Source organism: Pinus tabuliformis, chromosome J (assembly GCF_031772625.1).
Source record: "Pinus tabuliformis cultivar Carrire ecotype Pingquan chromosome J, CPIR1, whole genome shotgun sequence".
Lineage (NCBI taxonomy): Eukaryota > Viridiplantae > Streptophyta > Pinopsida > Pinales > Pinaceae > Pinus > Pinus tabuliformis.
The window spans coordinates 2053662-2071859 of record NC_142295.1 but is presented as its reverse complement, the minus strand read 5'-3'; positions in this window follow the sequence as shown (position 1 = coordinate 2071859).

Here is an 18198-nt window from a genome sequence, read left to right as displayed (position 1 = left end):
CCTCCATCAGGGTTATGGCATGCCTAATGGAATGCAATGAAATGACACTGATGAGACACCTACTTATGCAAATGCAAAGAGTTTTGATCGCTGATGGAGGACTACTAGACCGACTCTAACATTGGCTCCAATGGGGATGGTAGCTCCTTGGAGGTACCAAGAACGACAGATCTCTGGGAGAGCAGACCAGTGCTTTTCAATCATTGGGAAATGGAGTCAAAAACTCAAACTAAAATGCATGACTGAAAACTGATGACTCGGATGACACAAATTGACTCTCACTCAACTAAAACTGACTCAATACTGAAACACAACTGACAAACTGAAATGATGCTCAAGTTTGAGCTTATTCATCAAAACCTACTCTAACAGTTTCATTCATCACCTGATCAAGTGAAATGAAACAACCAATGCAACCAAGTAAGTATCCTGTCTGTTGTTCGAAGTCTCCACAAGTGCTCACTTATGAACAACAAGAGAGAACTACTGAAAGGCAACTCCCATGACAACTTAGAAATAGATCCGTGGAATAATATGAATTCTCTATCCACCTCCAAAAACACTGCATAAGGATCTTGAAATTCAAGCACACTGGAACTTAGCTCATCTAATGGATTACTTCTCGTTTCCTCATACCATGAATGCAAACTTTGATTTCAGCCTTGTGACGAGACCTCTGCTGAAAATGACGAAGAAACCGGCTGTTGGATCAAATTCATATCAGCACATGTTTCAAGCTCACCTATAATCAATGGAAAAAGACTTTGACTGCAAACCTCATCCAAAAAATCAGCTATTGGATCTTGAAAAACTTGAAAAGACTGCTATAATGTATCCATTGAAAATGTATGACATCCTTCTAGCTGTTCATCTTTTTCTTGAGAGATTTTACAAAGATTCTGCCTTATAAACTGAAATGTTTCGAAACAAAAGGGTATAGAATCTTCCTGCATCATCAAATCATGTATTTTGCTTGCCACAACTTCATCTATAATCTGCCCTTCAATTTCATTTGGTGGCTGCAAATCTGATGCTACAGGCTGCTCAAGAATTTTGTTATCTGTCTCATCCTCAACATTAACACTAAGAGATTGTTGATTTGTGATAGGCTGTTCATCTGAAGATTTACTATGCAATCTACCCTTCAAAAACTGAAATGATTCAAAACAGAATGGTATGGAGTCACCTTGAATCATTAAATCATGTGTGTCCACTTCCAAGTCTTCATCTACAACTTGAAAATCAATGGCTTTCGGGGGTTGCAAATCTGAATTTGAGAAGTCTTGAACAAAATTTTCATTGCTCTCAAGATGCTTCAAATCAAGACTTGTTGACATTTGATTTCTGATTGCATGGTAGTTATCTCTGATGAACTGAAACGAATCAAAACAAAAAGGCAAAGATCCTTCACTTACTTCAAACTTTGTTGCACTTTCCTCATCAATGTCATCGCTGATATGCAATGGTCGATCATTGTACTCGAGCTGTTGTAAGTGAACTTCTTCCTCCTCCCACAAACTAGCTGCTGATCTGTCTGTAAGATTAGCTTTTGTTTGGAGAACATAATCATCATCATACTGATCAAAATGAGGCAAATCATCACTATAAAACACATCATCAAGCATGCAGGCCATATCAACAGTTCTTTCTTCTTCACAATGATCTATAAAACAATCACTATGAAAACTGGGATCAGAAACAAAATGTTTTGGATCAGCAACTTGTTCTTCTTCAATCAACGAGCCATGAGTTTGAACATCATAATCATTCCTTGGGGTGATCCTTTGCATCATCTCTTCTACTGCACTTACCAAAATGTCAAGCTTTACCTCTAGAGATGTAGATTTTTCCGGATCTATGTTTTTCATCTCTTCTTCCTTCAACCTTGCCCTTCGGATCAGCAGATGAGCCTCTACATTTACTGCACTGTTTTGCATCTCGTGAAGTGTTGCAATATCCCTTTCTCTCAGCTCAAACTCCATCTCCGGATCAAAGGCACCCAGATAGTGCAAGAGAGCAGATCTAGGAGTTTGCCTTATATCAACTGGAATCGAATAATAAACTTGGTTAAATCTGGCAGAAAATTGTTGTACTATCTCCCCTGGCAATCTTTTCAGCTGGTTATACTCTTCTACAATCAAGAAAAGGTTTTGTCCGATCATCCACCTGTCGAGAAAAACTTTGACGAACTGCTAGAAATCTGAGATGCTCGCATCAGGCAGGGCTTTGAACTAACTCTTGACTTTGGCTTGCAAAGAAAGAGCAAAAAGCCTTATACTGACATCTTCTTCATCAACTTCAAAAAGATCTAGAAAATTCTCAAAATTCTGCACATGTTGCTCAGCGTTGACATTCTTACTTTCACCATCAAACCTCGGCAAGTATAGATCATAGTTTTTAGGGAAAGCATGAAGAACAGAAGGTAAAACAAGAGGTTTATACCGATCTGGAATTTTACAAGGTGTAGGGATATGTACAGCAGGTATAGAATCAGTCTTGGTTTCTTGAGACTCATCAATTTGAAGATGGTCATCACAAAATTCAGAAAAAGGAACCTGATCAAGCTCAAAGGCATGCAAATCTTTGGTTTTCACACTTTTCAAAGGGAAAGAATCAAATGCAGGCCTGGGATCTTTTCTTAAGCATAGTATACTTTGCAAAGCCTGCTTTACATTCTCGGGAAAAGAGAAGAAATAATTTAGAACAACGAACAAAATGTCTTGGATGAAATTCCAACCTGAGTACCTGATCTGTCCATGTTGTCCTTTCATGTTTTTGCTGGTCAGGATCATCCTCCAGTGGAGTCTTTGGACCTGATCTCAAAAATGATTTAGAGTCGTTGGGTGAATGATTTCAGCCTTTCAAGTGTCTGATCGTTGTCCACCATCAACAATCAGATCTGAACTTGATACATGTACTGGGGTGAAATGCAAATGAAGTGATGTATTCACAAGCTCACGGAGATGGACTGAAGCAACGTTTATCTACTTCCGCTTATGCAAAGCAAAAGCGTTTCGAAGGCTACCTGGCATAACTTCAGGCTCCGTCTAAGACTTATGAGACAAACACATCAACCCACAAACAAGTTTGTTCTCCCCAGTATGGTCGTCAATATGTTAGCGCTTGAAATTTCACCTCAGGCTGAGAAAGGTAAACTTCAAGGCAACATCAAACCACTTAGCCTCGTAGCTAGCCCTACGGGGCAGGAGAGGGCTCTCTCCGGTCTATCTCGGTAAAGATCTACAATGGGCGAGATAACCAATAAGGAAACGCTGATTTTAGGCTAGTAAACCCATAAAAAGAGTTTGTTTTGGGATTTTTGGATTTTGGTGGAAAATCGGGGAAAGGAAATTTTGGGTGCGGGGATTGGACACAGTTTTTGCAGGGGGTTCTTTGGGGCAAGGTAGGAGACTGTATTGATGCCTTTAAATTAAGTGAATGGGTAGGAATGACCGGTGAGGAGCTAAGGAGAGCAAGCAATCACCTTGAGTTCTCATTAAACAGATGAAAACATTGATATTAAGCAAATTTAAAAGCAGAGCATGGAAATCATGAATTCTACTTTAACACTTCATTTGCCTAATTTCAGAAGAAAAAGAAAGAGGATGATTTCACATAACACACTTACAAGTACAAAGAGAAGCACACCATCAATACATGTAACCAAAAGAATCCCAAAAAGGACTGCAAGACCCTGGTCTTTCTTCCTTTGCCAAAATTGCAGAGATACAATGAATAATACAATAGAGCTTTCTCCCTCAAGAGTCCAACCATGAAAATGACCAAGAAAGTACATAATATAGGCAATCTAACATCTTTCCTTGCCTCTAGGGGTAGATCTCATCCTTCTAGGAGCTGTTTCAACCAATTCTAAATTGAGCACTAAATCTAGGCAGTCAAAACAACTTGCCTCTATAAGCTAGGAAACAATTCATTCATTAAATGTTTGCTATTTCATGAATGAATCTTCTAGAATAGGTAAATAAGTGTCATATCAACATGAAAATACAATAATTACATCAAAGAGGGTGAAAAATCCCATCACAAGTCAAAACTAGCCAAAGCTGGGCGAATTCCTGAGCTATAGGTGAAAAATTATGAAAATTGTCTGATAGGTCGCGCCCCTAATCCTGATAGGTCGCGCTACTTTGGAGCTCTGTTTGAGGCACTTCCAGGTGTCCAAATGCGGCAAAAGTGGGCTTGTTAGAAAGGTCTGGATGTCTACTTTCCAACCCAACTACAATTTCTGAATTTGGTGGCCATTTGCCCCTCCAAAATTTCAATCTCCCAAGACTGCTTCCTGTTTGTCAAAAAGGTGGCAGAAAGTCAATTTTTGCATGTTTTTTTACCTTCTGGAGGCTCAAAACTTGATAAAATCTCTTGGTAATTGTTGAGCAGGTGTATATTTGCATGAAAAATCTAGAAATTCTGAGTTTTCCCAAAATGAAGTTGCCCATCGAATAGGTCGCGCGCGCGCGCGCGACCTATCAAGGAGAAAAAATCATAAAAGACCAAAAATGCTCAAATTTTTTTGATATTTGTGTTGTAGTGAGGTCATTTAATATCATGCTCCTTCAAGGAAGCCTCAGCCAAGATGTGGAGGGGATCGGGCCTTTTTCGTCGTTTTAGTGCCTTGGCCAACCGCCCTTGAATCACCTTCATTTTTGCCTTGCATACGTGCATTCGGGCCCAATAGTGATTTTTCATGTTCCTGAGCAAGTCCTTATCTTGGTTGGCCTTGGCCAGCAACCTCTCCAAATGAGCATTGACCCGGAGAAGCATAGCCTCTCGCTCAACGGGTACCAAATCGCCGGGTCTCTTTCGAGCCAAGTTGCGGTCCTCATGAATCCTCCGCAACTCATCAAGAGTGTGCTCATCCTCCAACTGCTTGTTGCGCTGCTCTAAATATGTAATCGTCCATTGTGCTCCTTCCAATATTCGCTGCAATGAATCATTTTCAGCTCTTAGGTGCTGAATGATATCCTTTGACTCTAGGCTAGGAGAACTGATATCAAGGTCAACAATCTCTATGTCTGGAACACTGGACGGCCCCTCATCAATCCTGGGCTGTTTGCCCCTCTCTGATACCTGTGCTGCTGTGGCGACGAGGCCCCTTCCACCTGGTGTGGAGATAACACTCGTGGTGCTGATGAAGAAGGTGAGACCCCTTCCACCTGGTGTGGAGATAATACTCGCCTAGCTGATGCAAATAAGGCTCTGTGTCCTCTCTGATAAGTGACCAATGGAGGAGAGCTGACATGTCTGGTCTCAGGACTATCATGCTTCTGTGAAGGCCCTCCCTCCTCATGAACAACCTCAGGGGGAGATGATGCTGATGCTGTGAAAAAATCCCGAGAGATAAAATCCTCCCATGGGATACCCTGCTGAACCAACTGATGCATGACCACAAGCTGAATCAAACCATAATGATAAATGCTCCTATGTTGCTGTGCTGGGCTCCTTCTCTGCACCAAGGGCACCATCCTCTCAATATCCCGGCACATGAACCATGGTATGTTCATCATTCGTACCCGTGTGAAATGCATCAACAAGCGAATATGGTACGAATACACATATGCAAACCTGCCTTCACAGGTGAAGTAGAGCATGATGAGCCTCATCATGGGAGCATACTCATCCCTCAAAAATCTGAAAGGAAACATACCAGTTATGGACCTCATGTAGGCAGGTTTAACGAAGGGCTCATAATGAAATCTGTCCAACACTTTGCGTTTGTTCCACTCTTCTCCCACATTTGGTATTCCTGTTGCTTGAGCAATACTTTCAGATGACAATATAAAATCCACCCCTGCAAGGTTTACATGCCCATAATGCAAATGCAAAACAAACAAGCGAGCCAATTCCCTATGATGTTGAATTTGAGAAATCCTCTCGCAAAATTCATAACATGAGAGGTAGCGGAAACATGTGACCGCAAGTGGACAAGCCTGCAAATCGGTCAAAGAGGTGAGCTCCTCCCTCTTATGGTGTCCACTCTTACCACCCCTGTGAGGCCTCCTTTGTATCTCAATTTATGGTGTTGACTCATGGTCATCACTTTGCTCATAGTCGGTTTCGGTTTCTGACATGGTTTCAGGAGCAAAGTGGCTGAAATGTACTGCTGCTTCTGCTCAAATGACCTGTTGTTTTTCCCTGTTTATAATGTTGTTTCAAGGGGACAAATAGCACAAGGGAAATATTAGGGAAGGGAGACTTTGAAGGGAAATTGGGAAAAAAATATGAAATAGGGAAATAGGGAGTTAAGGGGAAGAATCATGACATACATATCATCATACAATTCCATTTGCAAGGATATTATGGGAAGTAGGGTTTTAGGGTTTGATTCTTGATTTTTAGGAATAGGGGTAGGGTTTTAGGGGCTTTTGGTATTTTGGTAGGGAGATTAGGTAGAAATGATATATGAGGTGGTAAAGAGAAGTGGGGAAAAAGTGGGGTGACAAGGATGACCTTGAAACAACAAAACAAACCATAGTTCTACAAGCATTTTGACATTCTTAAAGCAAATATACATGAATCTCTCATTTCAATTTGACGACATTAAAACACCTTTCCCATGCTCATTTTTCTTTATCAAGTAAAATATTTTGATGATGAGAAGCCTACCTACAGCGTTGAATAATTTTGAGGTCGTTTGGGAGTTTACTGGCGGTTTTTGTAGATGAATTTCCCAACAGGTCGCGCGCAGGTGTTGATAGGTCGCGCGCTCTTGATAGGTCGCGCCAGTGTAATTTTTCAACTGGAGGAACCCCCCTGATAGGTCGCGCGCAAGTGCTGACAGGTCGCGCGCGGGCTCAGCTTGCCAATTTTGCTAAATTTCTCTCCAAATCGCCCAAATCGCTCTTCACTAATGCTTTGAGACAAATGATGATGAACTAGAAGGAGAGAGGGGCTTTATAGGCTTGATTCAAATTAATTTCTCCTCAAACCCTCTTTCTAATGTTTTTAACTTGACACTTTTTCAAAATTTAAATGTTGTTGACTTTCTGGTTTCCTTTTGCCCTGAAATTGTTTGAGCTGATGCTTTTTCTTGAAAATTTCTTGTAGGGATAGCTTCTGAGGATCTTGGCAAAGGGGACCAGGGTTGTATGCTTTCCTTTGAAAATTTTTGAATTTTTACAATTTTTTACAAAAATGAGAAGAAAAACTTAGATAGTCATCCCTCTGGCCTGCTGGGCATTTATTGACCTTTAAAGACATGACCTCAAAGACAAATTGGACCTAAACCCTAGACCTAGGACTTTGACAAGACAAGGAACCTTGAAAGAATTTATAGACTGAAACAACTTGATCCAGCAGTGCCAAGAGGGGAATAAAGACACCAGCTCCTCCATCATGGTTATGGCATGTCTAATGGAATGCAATGAAATGACACTGATGAGACACCTACTTATGCAAATGCAAAGATTTTTGATCGCTGATGGAGGACTACTAGACCGACTCTAACATTGGCTCCAATGGGGATGGTAGCTCCTTGGAGGTACCAAGAACGACAGATCTCTGGGAGAGCAGACCAGTGCTTTTCAATCATTGGGAAATGGAGTCAAAAACTCAAACTAAAATGCATGACTGAAAACTGATGACTCGGATGACACAAATTGACTCTCACTCAACTAAAACTAACTCAATACTGAAACACAACTGACAAACTGAAATGATGCTCAAGTTTGAGCTTATTCATCAAAACCTACTCTAACAGTTTCATTCATCACCTGATCAAGTGAAATGAAACAACCAATGCAACCAAGTAAGTATCCTGTCTGTTGTTCGAAGTCTCCACAAGTGCTCACTTATGAACAACAAGAGAGAACTACTGAAAGGCAACTCCCATGACAACTTAGAAACAGATCCGTGGAATAATATGAATTCTCTATCCTCCTCCAAAAACACTGCATAAGGATCTTGAAATTCAAGCACACTGGAACTTAGCTCATCTAATGGATTACTTCTCGTTTCCTCATACCATGAATGCAAACTTTGATTTCAGCCTTGTGACGAGACCTCTGCTGAAAATGACGAAGAAACCGGCTGCTGGATCAAATTCATATCAGCACATGTTTCAAGCTCACCTATAATCAATGGAAAAAGACTTTGACTGCAAACCTCATCCAAAACATCAGCTATTGGATCATGAAAAACTTGAAAAGACTGCTGTAATGTATCCATTGAAAATGTATGACATCCTTCTAGCTGTTCATCTTTTTCTTGAGAGATTTTACAAAGATTCTGCCTTATAAACTGAAATGTTTCGAAACAAAAGGGTATAGAATCTTCCTGCATCATCAAATCATGTATTTTGTCTGCCACAACTTCATCTATAATCTGCCCTTCAATTTCATTTGGTGGCTGCAAATCTGATGCTACAGGCTGCTCAAGAATTTTGTTATCTGTCTCATCCTCAACATTAACACTAAGAGATTGATGATTTGTGATAGGCTGTTCATCTGAAGATTTACTATGCAATCTACCCTTCAAAAACTGAAATGATTCAAAACAGAATGGTATGGAGTCACCTTGAATCATTAAATCATGTGTGTCCACTTCCAAGTCTTCATCTACAACTTGAAAATCAATGGCTTTCGGGGGTTGCAAATCTGAATTTGAGAAGTCTTGAACAAAATTTTCATTGCTCTCAAGATGCTTCAAATCAAGACTTGTTGACATTTGATTTCTGATTGCATGGTAGTTATCTCTGATGAACTGAAACGAATCAAAACAAAAAGGCAAAGATCCTTCACTTACTTCAAACTTTGCTGCACTTTCCTCATCAATGTCATAGCTGATATGCAATGGTTGATCATTGTACTCGAGCTGTTGTAAGTGAACTTCTTCCTCCTCCCACAAACTAGCTGCTGATTTGTCTGTAAGATTAGCTTTTGTTTGGAGAACATAATCATCATCATACTGATCAAAATGAGGCAAATCATCACTATAAAACACATCATCAAGCATGCAGGCCATATCAACAGTTCTTTCTTCTTCACAATGATCTATAAAACAATCACTATGACAACTGGGATCAGAAACAAAATGTTTTGGATCAGCAACTTGTTCTTCTTCAATCAACGAGCCATGAGTTTGAACATCATAATCATTCCTTGGGGTGATCCTTTGCATCATCTCTTCTACTGCACTTACCAAAATGTCAAGCTTTACCTCTAGAGATGTAGATTTTTCCGGATCTATGTTTTTCATCTCTTCTTCCTTCAACCTTGCCCTTCGGATCAGCAGATGAGCCTCTACATTTACTGCACTGTTTTGCATCTCGTGAAGTGTTGCAATATCCCTTTCTCTCAGCTCAAACTCCATCTCCGGATCAAAGGCACCTGGATAGTGCAAGAGAGCAGATCTAGGAGTTTGCCTTATATCAACTGGCATCGAATAATAAACTTGGTTAAATCTGGCAGAAAATTGTTGTACTATCTCCCCTGGCAATCTTTTCAGCTGGTTATACTCTTCTACAATCAAGAAAAGGTTTTGTCCGATCATCCACCTGTCGAGAAAAACTTTGACGAACTACTGGAAATCTGAGATGCTCGCATCAGGCAGGGCTTTGAACCAACTCTTGACTTTGGCTTGCAAAGAAAGAGCAAAAAGCCTTATACTGACATCTTCTTCATCAACTTCAAAAAGATCTAGAAAATTCTCAAAATTCTGCACATGTTGCTCAACGTTGACATTCTTACTTTCACCATCAAACCTCGGCAAGTATAGATCATAGTTTTTAGGGAAAGCATGAAGAACAGAGGTAAAAACAAGAGGTTTATACCGATCTGGAATTTTGCAAGGTGTAGGGATATGTACAGCAGGTATAGAATCAGTCTTGGTTTCTTGAGGCTCATCAATTCGAAGATGGTCATCACAAAATTCAGAAAAAGGAACCTGATCAAGCTCAAAGGCATGCAAATCTTTGGTTTTCACACTTTTCAAAGGGAAAGAATCAAATGCAGGCCTGGGATCTTTTCTTAAGCATAGTATACTTTGCAAAGCCTTCTTTACATTCTCGGGAAAAGAGAAGAAATAATTCAGAACAACGAACAAAATGTCTTGGATGAAATTCCAACCTGAGTACCTGATCTGTCCATGTTGTCCTTTCATGTTTTTGCTGGTCGGGATCATCCTCCAGTGGAGTCTTTGGATCTGATCTCAAAAATGATTTAGAGTCGCCGGGTGAATGATTTCAGCCTTTCAAGTGTCTGATCGTTGTCCACCATCAACAATCAGATCTGAACTTGATACATGTACTGGGGTGAAATGCAAATGAAGTGTTGTATTCACAAGCTCACGGAGATGGACTGAAGCAGCGTTTATCTACTTCCGCTTATGCAAAGCAAAAGCGTTTCGAAGGCTACCTGGCATAACTTCAGGCTCCGTCTAAGACTTATGAGACAAACACATCAACCCACAAACAAGTTTGTTCTCCCCAGTATGGTCGCCAATATGTTAGCGCTTGAAATTTCACCTCAGGCTGAGAAAGGTAAACTTCAAGGCAACATCAAACCACTTAGCCTCGTAGCTAGCCCTACGGGGCAGGAGAGGGCTCTCTCCGGTCTATCTTGGTAAAGATCTACAACGGGCGAGATAACCAATAAGGAAATGCTGATTTTAGGCTAGTAAACCCATAAAAAGAGTTTGTTTTGGGATTTTTGGATTTTGGTGGAAAATCGGGGAAAGGCAATTTTGGGTGCGGGGATTGGACACAGTTTTTGCAGGGGGTTCTTTGGGGCAAGGTAGGAGACTGTATTGATGCCTTTAAATTAAGTGAATGGGTAGGAATGACCGGTGAGGAGCTAAGGAGAGCAAGCAATCACCTTGAGTTCTCATTAAACAGATGAAAACATTGATATTAAGCAAATTTAAAAGCAGAGCATGGAAATCATGAATTCTACTTTAACACTTCATTTGCCTAATTTTAGAAGAAAAAGAAAGAGGATGATTTCACATAACACACTTACAAGTACAAATAGAAGCACACCATCAATACATGTAACCACAAGAATCCCAAAAAGGACTGCAAAACCCTGGTCTTTCTTCCTTTGCCAAAATTGCAGAGATACAATGAATAATACAATAGAGCTTTCTCCCTCAAGAGTCCAACCATGAAAATGACCAAGAAAGTACATAATATAGGCAATCTAACATCTTTCCTTGCCTCTAGGGGTCGATCTCATCCTTCTAGGAGCTGTTTCAACCAATTCTAAATTGAGCACTAAAATCTAGGCAGTCAAAACAACTTGCCTCTATAAGCTAGGAAACCAATTCATTCATTAAATGTTTGCTATTTCATGAATGAATCTTCTAGAATAGGTAAATAAGTGTCATATCAACATGAAAATACAATAATTACATCAAAGAGGGTGAAAAATCCCATCACAAGTCAAAACTAGCCAAAGCTGGGCGAATTCCTGAGCTATAGGTGAAAAATTATGAAAATTACCTAATAGGTCGCGCCCCTAATCCTGATAGGTCGCGCTACTTTGGAGCTCTGTTTGAGGCACTTCCAGGTGTCCAAATGCGGCAAAAGTGGGCTTGTTAGAAAGGTCTGGATGTCTACTTTCCAACCCAACTACAATTTCTGAATTTGGTGGCCATTTGCCCCTCCAAAATTTCAATCTCCCAAGACTGCTTCTTGTTTGTCAAAAAGGTGGCAGAAAGTCAATTTTTGCATGTTTTTTTACCTTCTGGAGGCTCAAAACTTGATAAAATCTCTTGGTAATTGCTGAGCAGGTGTATATTTGCATGAAAAATCCAAAAATGATGAGTTTTCCCAAAATGAAGTTTCCCATCGAATAGGTCGCGCGCGGCGCGCGACCTATCAAGGAGAAAAACCTGTTTTTTGCCCAAAAATTCATAAAAGACCAAAAATGCTCAAATTTTTTTGATATTTGTGCTGTAGTGAGGTCATTTAATATCATTCTCCTTCAAGGAAGCCTCAGCCAAGATGTGGAGGGGATCGGGCCTTTTTCGTCGTTTTAGTGCCTTGGCCAACCACCCTTGAATCACCTTCATTTTTTCCTTGCATACGTGCATTCGGGCCCAATAGTGATTTTTCATGTTCCTGAGCAAGTCCTTATCTTGGTTGGCCTTGGCCAGCAACCTCTCCAAATGAGCATTGACCCGGAGAATCATAGCCTCTCGCTCAACGGGTACCAAATCGTCGGGTCTCTTTTGAGCCAAGTTGCGGTCCTCATGAATCCTCCGCATGTCATTAAGAGTGTGCTCATCCTCCAACTGCTTGTTGTGCTGCTCTAAATATGTAATCGTCCATTGTGCTCCCTCCAATCTTCGCTGCAATGAATCATTTTCAGCTCTTAGGTGATGAATGATCTCCTTTGACTCTAGGCTAGGAGAACTGATATCAAGGTCAACAATCTCTATGTCTGGAACACCGGACGGCCCCTAATCAATCCTGGGCTGTTTGCCCCTCTCTGATACCTGTGCTGTTTTGGGCGACGAGGCCCCTTCCACCTGGTGTGGAGATAACACTCGTGGTGCTGATGAAGAAGGCGAGACCCCTTCCACCTGGTGTGGAGATAATACTCGCCTAGCTGATGCAAATAAGGCTCTGTGTCCTCTCTGATAAGTGACCAATGGAGGAGAGCTGACATGTCTGGTCTCAGGACTATCATGCTGTTGTGAAGGCCCTCCCTCCTCATGAACAACCTCAGGGGGAGGTGATGCTGATGCTGTGAAAAAATCCCGAGAGATAAAATCCTCCCATGGGATACCCTGCTGAACCAACTGATGCATGACCACAAGCTGAATCAAACCATAATGATAAATGCTCCTATGTTGTTGTGTTGGGCTCCTTCTCTGCACCAAGGGCACCATCCTCTCAATATCCCGGCACATGAACCATGGTATGTTCATCATTCGTACCCGTGTGAAATGCATCAACAAGCGAATATGGTACGAATACACATATGCAAACCTACCTTCACAGGTGAAGTAGAGCATGATGAGCCTCATCATGGGAGCATACTCATCCCTCAAAAATCTGAAAGGAAACATACCAGTTATGGACCTCATGTAGGCAGTTTTAACGAAGGGCTCATAATGAAATCTGTCCAACACTTTGCGTTTGTTCCACTCTTCTCCCACATTTGGTATTCCTGTTGCTTGAGCAATACTTTCAGATGACAATATAAAATCCACCCCTATAAGGTTTACATGCCCATTATGCAAATGCAAAACAAACAAGCGAGCCAATTCCCTATGATGCTGAATTTGAGAAATCCTCTCGCAAAATTCATAACATGAGAGGTGGCGGAAACATGTGACCGCAAGTGGACAAGCCTGCAAATCGGTCAAAGAGGTGGGCTCCTCCCTCTTATGGTGTCCACTCTTACCACCCCTGTGAGGCCTCCTTTGTATCTCAATTTATGGTGTTGACTCATGGTCATCACTTTGCTCATAGTCGGTTTCGGTTTCTGACATGGTTTCAGGAGCAAAGTGGCTGAAATGTACTGCTGCTTCTGCTCAAATGACCTGTTGTTTTTCCCTGTTTATAATGTTGTTTCAAGGGGACAAATAGCACAAGGGAAATATTAGGGAAGGGAGACTTTGAAGGGAAATTGGGAAAAAAATATGAAATAGGGAAATAGGGAGTTAAGGGGAAGAATCATGACATACATATCATCATACAATTCCATTTGCAAGGATATTATGGGAAGTAGGGTTTAGGGTTTGATTCTTGATTTTTAGGAATAGGGGTAGGGTTTTAGGGGCTTTTGATATTTTGGTAGGGAGATTAGGTAGAAATGATATATGAGGTGGTAAAGAGAAGTGGGGAAAAAGTGGGGTGACAAGGATGACCTTGAAACAACAAAACAAACCATAGTTCTACAAGCATTTTGACATTCTTAAAGCAAATATACTTGAATCTCTCATTTCAATTTGACGACACTAAAACACCTTTCCCATGCTCATTTGTCTTTATCAAGTAAAATATTTTGATGATCAGAAGCCTACCTGCAATCTTGAAGAATTTTGAGGTCGTTTGGGAGTTTATTTGCGGTTTTTGTAGATGAATTTCCCAACAAGTCGCGCGCAAGTGCTGATAGGTCGCGCGCGCTTGATAGGTCGCGCCAGTGTAATTTTTCAACTGGAGGAACCCCCCTGATAGGTCGCGCGCAAGTGCTGACAGGTCGCCCGCGGGCTCAGCTTGCCAATTTTGCTAAATTTCTCTCCAAATCTCCCAAATCGCTCTTCACTAATGCTTTGAGACAAATGATGATGAAATAGAAGGAGAGAGGGGCTTTGTAGGCTTGATTCAAATTAATTTCTCCTCAAACCCTCTTTCTAATGTTTTTAACTTGACACTTTTTCAAAATTTAAATGCTGCTGACTTTCTGGTTTCCTTTTGTCCTGAAATTGTTTGAACTGATGCTTTTTCTTGAAAATTTCTTGTAGGGATAGCTTTTGAGGATCTTGGCAAAGGGGACGAGGGTTGTATGCTTTCCTTTGAAAATTTTTGAATTTTTACAATTTTTTACAAAAATGAGAAAAAGACCTTGTCTTTAAAAACAGGGTTTTTAAATCCAAGGTTAAAATTAACTGTACAAGATGAAATCTTTGAAGAAATATTTGAAGAAAAACTTGGATAGTCATCCCTCTGGCCTGCTGGGCATTTATTGACCTTTAAAGACATGACCTCAAAGACAAATTGGACCTAAACCCTAGACCTAGGACTTTGACAAGACAAGGAACCTTGAAAGAATTTATAGACTGAAACAACTTGATCCAGCAGTGCCGAGAGGGGAATAAAGACACCAGCTCCTCCATCAAGTTTATGGCATGCCTAATGGAATGCAATGAAATGACACTGATGAGACACCTACTTATGCAAATGCAAAGAGTTTTGATCGCTGATGGAGGACTACTAGACCGACTCTAACACTTTGGAAGGTGAGATATCCGGTAAAAACCCATGCAGTCAATCTCTGTACAAGAAATACTTTGTTCTCACGAATTCTAGATCAGAGGTAGTTGAGTTTTGAGCTGGTGGAATTCGAATTTGCAGCAGTGTTTTCTTGGTATCAACGTGGCAATGTCTTTCAATGGATTGTGATTGGAGTATGCTCTTGAGGTCAACTCGAACTATATTGCATGGAAGGACAGGATGGAGGCCGTGTTAGATGATAACGGGCTGAAGGAGTTCATAGAGGCTGAGGTCCCAAAGCCTACTGATGCTGCCAAAGCTGAGGTTTGGCAAAAGAAGACAGCAAAGTGTCGAAGGATTCTGTTGGAGGGCATGAAGGATCACATTGTGTCCAGCCTGCATGGAAAGGCTTCTCCATACTTGATGTGGAAAGCATTGATAGATCTATTCCAAAGCAAGAGCGATCAGAGGAAGCTAGCGCTCAAGGATAAACTCATAAACATCAAATGCAAGAATGGAGACAGTATGCCCAAGTATCTCACGAAGTTCACTCAGTGCAGGGATGAGCTGGGAAGTGTGGGGGTGACTGTCGATGATGAGGACTTGGTGAGCTTGGATCTCCTTGGTCTTCCGAAGAGTTGGCATTCCTATCAGGACTCTGTCAATGGTCAGGAGAAATTGCCAGGATGGGAGAGACTTTGGTTGGATCTTGTGCAAGAGGAGATCAGACTGAGCACCAGAGACAGTTCTTCATCCATGCAAGATGAGGAGAACTGTGCCTTAGCGAGTAAGGTGAAGAAGGGGAAGGAGAAGGGTTCTCTTTCCAAATCCAGTTCTTCCAATGATGGGAAGAAGGTTGACAAGTCGAAGGTGAGATGCTTTCGTTTTCATGAGTTGGGCCATTATGCTACTAATTTCCAAAAGAAGAAATCCAAGAATGGATCCAGGGAAGGATCTGAAGGTGAGGCACTTGCTTCACAATTTGAGTTGGATTTCACACTCTTCGCATGCATGGTTTCATCCATGGTGGGAAGTGGTTGGTTTCTTAACAGTGGAGCTTCTTTCCACATGACCGGTGACAAGAGTTTGTTCAGTACTTTGGAGGAGAAAGATATCCAGATACTCATAGCAATGGGTAATGATGAGAAGTATAGTGTCTCAGGTGTAGGCACGGTTATTTTTAGAGGGAGCATGGAGCTCGCCTTACCTTGACCGATGTCAAGTATGTACCAGGACTGGAGAGAAACTTGGTGTCGATCACAATGCTGTAAGACAGAGGCTATGATGTAGTCTTCAGTAAGGGAAAGGTTTTCCTTAGACACATCATCACTAAACAAGTGAAGCAGATTGGTTCATGGGTCAAGAACCTGTATGCTCTTGAGGTTCAAGATGCATGCAAAGCCTTGAGCAGCGAGGCAACTGATGGAGACTTGGTGGTTGAGAGGGAGAGTATATTACCTCTCAACATGTAGAGCCAGAAGAAGTCTCATACCATTGTGGAGGAGCCACGATTGGTGCAGCAGCTTCAGGAGGTTGTGAAGCAGCCACAACAAGGGAAGCTAAGAGGAGATCGAGTAGAGACATATACTCATATAGAGACCTCTTGTAGGGGGAAACTTCGAGCCAGGTGGGCTAAGGGATCGCATGCAGCCATACCTCCAGGTAGGAGGTGGGGTGATGTGGATTGATCGTCCCAAGGAGGAGGGGCAGGATCCTTGAGGTACCCAACCTCTTGGATGAGACCTTGCTACGGGAGCCCCGATTTGGAGTAGCAGGAACTGGCTGATTAGGTAGAGACAGATGCAGATGGAGAGGCAGAGAGAGCGACAGTGTATGGAATCCCAAGACAGTGCATAGCTAGTAGGCTGCAACAATGCGAGAGGCACAAGTGTTTTGCACAATGCTAGGTGGCACAGAGTAGTGTGCAATGGTGCGAGATGCATGGAGATGTTGCAGTAGAGCAGATGTCAGAGAGGGAGCACTTGTCAGCAGCAGGTAGAGCTTCAGCATCAGAGTATGTTCCTAGCCCAACAGAGTGGTCAATTGGGAGTGTTTTTGTTCCAAGTGTTATTGGAGCAAGTGGACCGGGAAAATATGTTGCATGCAGAACATTCCAGAGTTGCAGGATAGGGGTTGCAGATAATCCATATCTTGTTGAGAGGGAGTGTTGAAAATGCAACAAGATGATGGAGCTTAGTGGAAAGGAGTTTCCTTCACTAAGTGGGTCCGTAGGCTATTTTTGGCGCAAAGTCTATTTTTAGACTATGTCTATTTTTAGACATATGGATCATGGTCTATGAGTTGCAGTATGTTATTTGTGGATGATTGGTCATGTTGGTAAAAATAGATGGACTTCTATTTTTAGACATATGGGCAGGTTTCTATTTTTAGACTGTCAGGCTAAAAATAGAATCGTCAAATATTATTGTCTCATAATAATATCTGGACTATAAACTTTATCTTATCCTCTTGGAGCACTTCTTTTTGAGCTATAGATGTGGCACATGTAGCTGTCAGAAGGAAATACGCTTTTCTTGTGGGTCAGTTGAGCTATTGCATGCAAGACATCAATTAGAACTCATGAGGTTGAGTTTGGTGGAGTTTATTGTGGAGTTGACGGAGTTGTGTTCAGTTTGACTTGGTTGAACTAGTTGTATTTTAGTCTAACTAAAGAATACTCTAGTGATGAGTTGTGTGAATTATATATTAATTAATTCACTAATTATTAACTCATAAAGCAAATGAAGAATACATCAGTTAACTCAGTGCATGTACAATTCAGTGGAGACAAGTGTTAGAGGTTGAGATTGATATCAGTTGTGACTATAGTTGTGCATGAGATCTTGCACAATCAATGGGATTGAGTTATGCCAATGAGGACTGCACAGTGTGGGCCAATACCAAGGTAATTGTAGCCTGTTCTCACGTGATTTTCACTTTGGATTGTGCAGTGGAGGCAGGCAAAGCAGCGGAGGAGATTTGAACCTGTAACTTGTTCGGATCTGAGCTAGTTTTGTGTGTAACAGGTGGAGATAGTGTTGGATACTTGTGAGGAGTATTGTACTATGTATTGTTACATGTTCTCAATCATTATAATATACAGATAGTGTGGGTTTTTCAGTTGTATGCTTTCCCCGGGTTACATACTGTGTTAATGTGTGCATGCGATTGATGTTTCATTGTTTTTTATGCTGCTAAATTGATGATCAACGTAGAGGAGATTATGTATTGTGCATGTATTCCGCAATAGTGTATAATCGGGATAATCTCTGTGAATAAGTGTTTATTATTCAAAATTT